The following is a 6,303-nucleotide window of genomic DNA, read 5'->3' as shown; positions in this document are numbered from 1 at the left end:
CCCTCAGATATCCCGGACCCAGGCCATGTAGGGCTTTATAGGTGATAACCAGCACCTTGAATTTCACCCGGAGGGCAACCAGAAGCCAATGCAGCTCACGGAGTAGAGGTGTTACATGGGAGTATCGGGAAACCTCCATTACAACTCGCGTGGCCGCATTCTGCACCAGTTGAAGCCTCCGAGTGGTCTTCAAGGGCAGCCCCATGTAGAGAGTGTTACAGTAGTCCAAACGGGAGGTCACAAGCGCATGAGTAACTGTGCGTAGGGCGTCTCGGTCCAGATAGGGGCGCAACTGGTGCACCAGGCGAACCTGGGCAAAAGCCCCCCTGGTCACGGCTCCAATATGGTCTTCGAAATTGAGCCGTGAATCCAGGAGGACGCCCAAGTTGCGAGCCCTATCGACGGGGGGTAACACCTCACCCCCCATCATTAAGGATGGAATAACTTGGTTAACCCGAGATGCCGATATGCACAGCCACTCAGTCTTGGCGGGATTGAGACGAAGCCTGTTTCTCCCCATCCAGACCTGAACCGCCTCCAGGCACCGGGACATCACGGAGAGGGCATCACTGGGTTGGTTCGGGGTGGAAAGAAAAAGTTGGGTATCATCAGCGTACTGATGATACCCCACCCCAAAACCACGAATGATCTCGCCCAGCGGCTTCATATAGATGTTGAACAGGAGAGGCGAGAGAACCGACCCCTGAGGGACTCCACAAATGAGAGACCTCGGGGCGGATCTCTGCCCTCCTGTCAACACCGACTGCGAGCGGCCCTGGAGGTAGGAGGAGAACCACCGTAAAACGGTGCCTCCCACTCCCAGCCCCCTGAGACGCCGCAGTAAGATACCATGGTCGATGGTATCGAACGCCGCTGAGAGATCTAATAGGACCAGGACAGAGGAGCAACCCCTGTCCCTAGCCCTCCAGAGATCATTCACCAGCGCGACCAATGCCGTCTCCGTGCTGTGTCCGGGCCTGAAGCCCGATTGGTATGGGTCCAGATAATCAGTTTCCTCCAGGAACAGAGGGAGCTGATGCGCCACCACACTCTCAACAACCTTCGCCAGAAAGCGAAGGTTGGAGACTGGACGGTAGTTGTTTAAAACAGCCGGGTCCAAAGCAGGCTTCTTGAGAAGGGGTCTCACCACCGCCTCCTTCAAGGCGGCAGGAAAGACACCCTCCTTCAAGGAAACAGTTATTACTGCATGGAACCAGCCTCGTGTTCCCTCCCGAGCCGCATAAGCTAGCCAGGAGGGGCACGGATTCAACAAACAGGTGGTGGTGCTCAGTCTCCCCATGATCCTGTCCACATCATCAGGGGAAACAGGGTCGAACTCATTCCAGATAACGTGCTCAAGACCGCCTGATTCCTCCACATTAGACTCTGCCCAGATCCGAGCGATTTTGTCCGCCAGATGATGACTAAACTCCTCGGCTCGTCCCTGCAAGGGATCCTCTCTCACCTCCTGATTAAGGAGGGAGCGAGTCACCCTAAACAGGGCGGCTGGGCGATTATCTGCAGACGCGATAAGGGCGGCAAAGTAGTTAGACTTCGCCGTCCTTATCGCCGCAAGATAAGACCTTATAAAGGTTCTTAACTGCAATCGGTCGGATTCGGATCGGCTGGATCTCCAACCGCTCTCTAGACCTCGTCTCTGCCGCTTCATCTCCCGGAGCTCCACAGAGAACCATGGGGCCCAACGGGATCTGCGTCGGGTCAGAGGTTGCATGGGTACAACGCAGTCGAGTGCCCTGGTGGCTGCCGTTTCCCAGGCCTCCACCAGGGCATCGACTGGGCTGTGGGTAAGGGTGATAGGTATAGGCCCAAGCGCCCTCTGGAACCGATCTGGGTCCATTAGGCGCCTGGGGCGGAACCACCTGGTCGGCTCCGCCGCCCAGCGGCGGGGGATGGCATGACGGAAAACTAGCCTCAGGAGGTAATGGTCTGACCATGACAGAGGGGTGATGGACGGAGAACCCCCTCCCAGATCATCCAGCCACTGTCCAGACAGAAACACCAGGTCAAGAGTGTGACCCCCCTCATGAGTCGGGCCCTCAATAACCTGGGTCAGGCCCATGGCTGTCATGGAAGCCATGAACTCCCGAACTAACTCCGACGACCCTCCCAGTGATGGCAGGTTGAAGTCACCCAGGACTACGAGCCTGGGGAACTCCACCGCCAACCCTGAGAGGGTGTCAAGCAGCTCGGGCAGGGCTGTTGCCACACAGCTGGGCGCCAGGTATGTAAGCAACAAGCCCAACTGAACCCGAGGACCACACCTCAAGAGGAGGGTCTCACTCCCGGCCATCTGGACAATGGTGGCCTCCCGGGGACACAATGTCTCCCGAATAACCACTGCCACCCCACCACCCCTGCCCTGAGCCCGTGGCTGGTGCCCGGCGGGCATAACTCGGTGAGAGGCACCCCTCCCTCCGAGCCCAGCCAAGTTTCCGTGATGCACGCTAGATCCGCACATTCCTCCTCGATCCGATCACGGATGAGGGGAGCTTTATTAACTACGGATCTAGCGTTAAAATAGACCAGCCTGAGCTCAGGGGCCTGATCACCCTCATCCCCGGGTAAGAGGGTGCTAACCGGAGGGTCGGAGCGTGCCACCGCTCGAAGATAGCGGGGGCGCGATCCCAGATGTTGATATGACCCTCCTCGCAAACACCTGCTGCCATACCCTATCGCCGTGGGGATTCGATACCCCACCCCCACATTCCCAGCGCCAGCAGCCACCTCCCCCAACCCCGTCCCACCAGGACCTCTAACAGGACCAGACTGAGTGCCGGTTACAAGTTCCCTCCCCATCCCCCCCTCCCTCCCCCTCCCTAACCTCCTAAAATAACGGGCTAAAAATCTGATCAGGGGCCTCTTAGCGCGTCTTAACTCGAGGCCCCTATCCAAGCCCAACCACCTCTCGGAGTCCCAAGGCTTGGGCCCGTCATTAAGGGGAGTATGAAAACAGGCGACAGGTCGCGCCCATGAGGCAGGAACCGCCCTAAGGGCATACAAGTCCGCTTCGGAATAACGATGGATCATATAGCACTCAATTAGTCTCTTGGGGCCAATGTTGAAAATATAGCCAAAGGATTGTTCATTGATGGTACGAAGATGGAAAAAGAACAGGTCCAGTGGGCATATCTCTCAATCTGCAAAGCCATCTCAGCTCCTGCCTTGCGATTTGGCTTATATCCTGCTATTTGCAGCTATCGGAGGAGGTGTATTTTCGACTGGGGTCATCTTTAACTTACCGTGGCAGATCTGGACCACTGGCATTTGTGACGAAGAGTCTCCTTTTCAACAGCTGTGTTCTTTAGCATTCGCATTAACAACAACAAGGATGCGTGAAAAGTTATCCTCTTCCTATTCCTTCTCCTCCTCTACTACAGGTGGTCCTTGACTTACAACAGTGTGTTGAGTGACCGTTACCATGGCATTGAAAAGAAAGTGCCTTATGACTGTTTTTCACACTTGTGACCATTGTCCCCTCCCCATGATCATGTGATTAACATCCAGATGCTTGACAATGGGCTCTTATGTGTGATGGTTGCAGTGTCTCAAGGTCTCTTTTGGGATCTTCTGACAGACAAAGTCAGTGGGGAAGCCAAATTCGCTTAACGGCCATGTTACTAATTTAATAACTGCATCGATTCATTTAACAAATGTGGCGGGAAAAGTTGTGGCAAAAACCCATTTAACAAATTTCTCATCATCTGGGCTCAATTGTGGTTGTAGGTCAAGGATTGCCTGTATTATTTTGATCCAATCTGAAGTGACCTAAGTATTGTTAACTTCTTCTTCTTCTTCTTCTTCTTCTTCTTCTTCTTCTTCTTCTTCTTCTTCTTCTTCTTCTTCTTCTTCTTCTTCTTCTTCTTCTTCTTCTTCTTCTTCTTCTTCTTCTTCTTCTTCTTCTCCTCCTCCTCCTCCTCCTTCTCCTCCTCCTCCTCCTCCTTCCTCTTCTTCCTCTTCTTCACCTTCACCTTCGCCTTCTTCATCACATCATCATCTTCATCATCATTTCATACTTACACACTCAACACAGAAACAACACAGACAGGTTAAAACCTATATCATTGCTCAGAAAACAGCACTACAACACTGAGGAATGTGCAAATGTTAAAAGATAACTGCATTTCTAGACTTTTTCCCCCACCATGTACATGCAGACTTTAAACTAGATGGTGATGCTTCTGTGTCATGTGTGAGTGTGTGTGTGTGTGTGTGTGTGTGTGTGTGTGTGTGTAATGGTGCATAATGGTGGGTTTTTTTGAGAGCTGAATGCAACAAAAGTTTATTTTATGCTGATTAGTGTACATTTAAAGTGACAAAGATTCTATTCTATTCTATTCTATTCTATTCTATTCTATTCTATTCTATTCTATTCTATTCTATTCTATTCTATTCTATTCTATTCTATTCTATTCTATATTGGATACTGATAAAGTACATAATATTGCCTTCAAATGCACTGAACATTTCTCCCTTCCACTTCTAATTGAGGTTCTGACTCCTTTTCCATCACAGATTGTTGCTTCCTTCTCTTTTTGCGATTCCAATTCATCATTTTTACCACACTTCACCGTGTGAGAATTTCATGGCAATTTATGTCATTACACAAATTATACAAATTGCCATTAACTGATCTAATGTACTATAAAGAATTGGAAGCATGGAGAGAAAAAAAAATATTTGGATTTTTCTTCTGCATGTTTGCATTGCTTTACGACTTCATTTATCAATTCTGTTAATTGAAATTTATACCATTAGGACGAAATGCCCCTTCCTTTGTTAGCCTCAATTTTCTAAGCTCCCAACTCTCTTTGTTTCTCTGTGGTAGTATGTGAGGAAGACCTTGAGAAATGGGGTTGTAGGGGTCCTGCCAAGGGAATGGTCAGATAAGAGACGGCATAGCCCACAACTGCATAATGGGAAAATCAACCTGTAAAAGAGACAGTGGGGCACTTGCAAGATTCTGTTAAGATAGCCTTGATCAGAGCTCCCCAATTTTTCTGGCTTGGCAGCTGGGAAGGAAAGGGAGGTGCAGGATAATGTGCATGCATGCAGCCCCGCTTGCACAAACACAAATGGGGGTGGGAAGCAGTGTGTGCTCATGCAAAAACAGGTTATGGGTGTGCACAAGTGACCCCCTGCACACCCGCGATTTGGGGACGCCTGGCCTTGATGATTATGTTATCCATTCAGTTGTATCAGACTCTCGGCCTTACAATATAAGTTGTAGTATATGTTGCACAACAACAACAACAAAAATGTAGCTTTAAAATAATGTGGAATTTGCTCAACTGCTCACGCTTCCTGTGTGGTGCACCTGGGAAGGCAGGCATCAATCTTGCAAGACTGAAAATACAAATCCCTTGGTGTCTGCTTTATATAATGCTTGAGAAGTTAAGGAGTCTGAGCTGCTTCCCATCAAGCAGCCAGTGGCTCTACCTTCTCTTATCTGACTGTTCCTAGGCAGCATCTGTGACCATTAAGCAGCTACAGGCTCTGCCCTCTCTTATCTGACTGTTCCTAAGCAGCATCTGTGACCATTAAGCAACTACAGGCTCTGCCCTCTCTTATCCGACTGTTCCTAGGCAACATCTCTGACCATTAAAATACCAGCAGCTCTGCCTTCTCTTATCTGACTGTTCCTATGCAGCATTTCTGACCATTAAGCAACTACAGGCTCTGCTGTCTCTTATCTGACTGTTCCTAGGCAGCATTTCTGGCCATTAAGAAACTACAGGCTCTGCCGTCTCTTATCTGACTGTTCCTAGGCAGCATCTCTGACCATTAAGCAACTACAGGCTCTGCCATCTCTTATCTGACTGTTCCTAGGCAGCATCCCTGACCATTAAGCAGCTACAGGCACTGCCCTCTCTTATCTGACTGTTCCTAGCCTGCATCTGTGACCATTAAGCAACTACAGGCTCTGCCCTCTCTTATCCGACTGTTCCTAGGCAGCATCTCTGACTATTAAACAGCTACAGATTCTTTCCTCTCTTATCTGACTGTTCCTAGGCAACATCTCTGACCATTTAGCAGCTACAGTTTCTGCCTTCTCTTATCTGACTGTTCCTAGGCAGCATCTCTTCCCATTAAGCAACTCCAGGCTCTGCCCTCTCTTATCCGACTGTTCCTAGGCAACATCTCTGACCATTAAACAGCCAACGGCTCTGCCTTCTCTTATCTGACTGCTTCTAGGCAGCATCTCTGACCATTAAGCAGCTACAGTTTCTGCCCTCTCTTATCTGACATTTTCTAGGCAGCATCTCTGACCATTAAACAGAAATG

The sequence above is a fragment of the Vipera ursinii genome (assembly GCF_947247035.1).
Source record: "Vipera ursinii genome assembly, chromosome: 2".
NCBI lineage: Eukaryota > Metazoa > Chordata > Lepidosauria > Squamata > Viperidae > Vipera > Vipera ursinii.
This window is presented reverse-complemented; position numbering follows the sequence as displayed.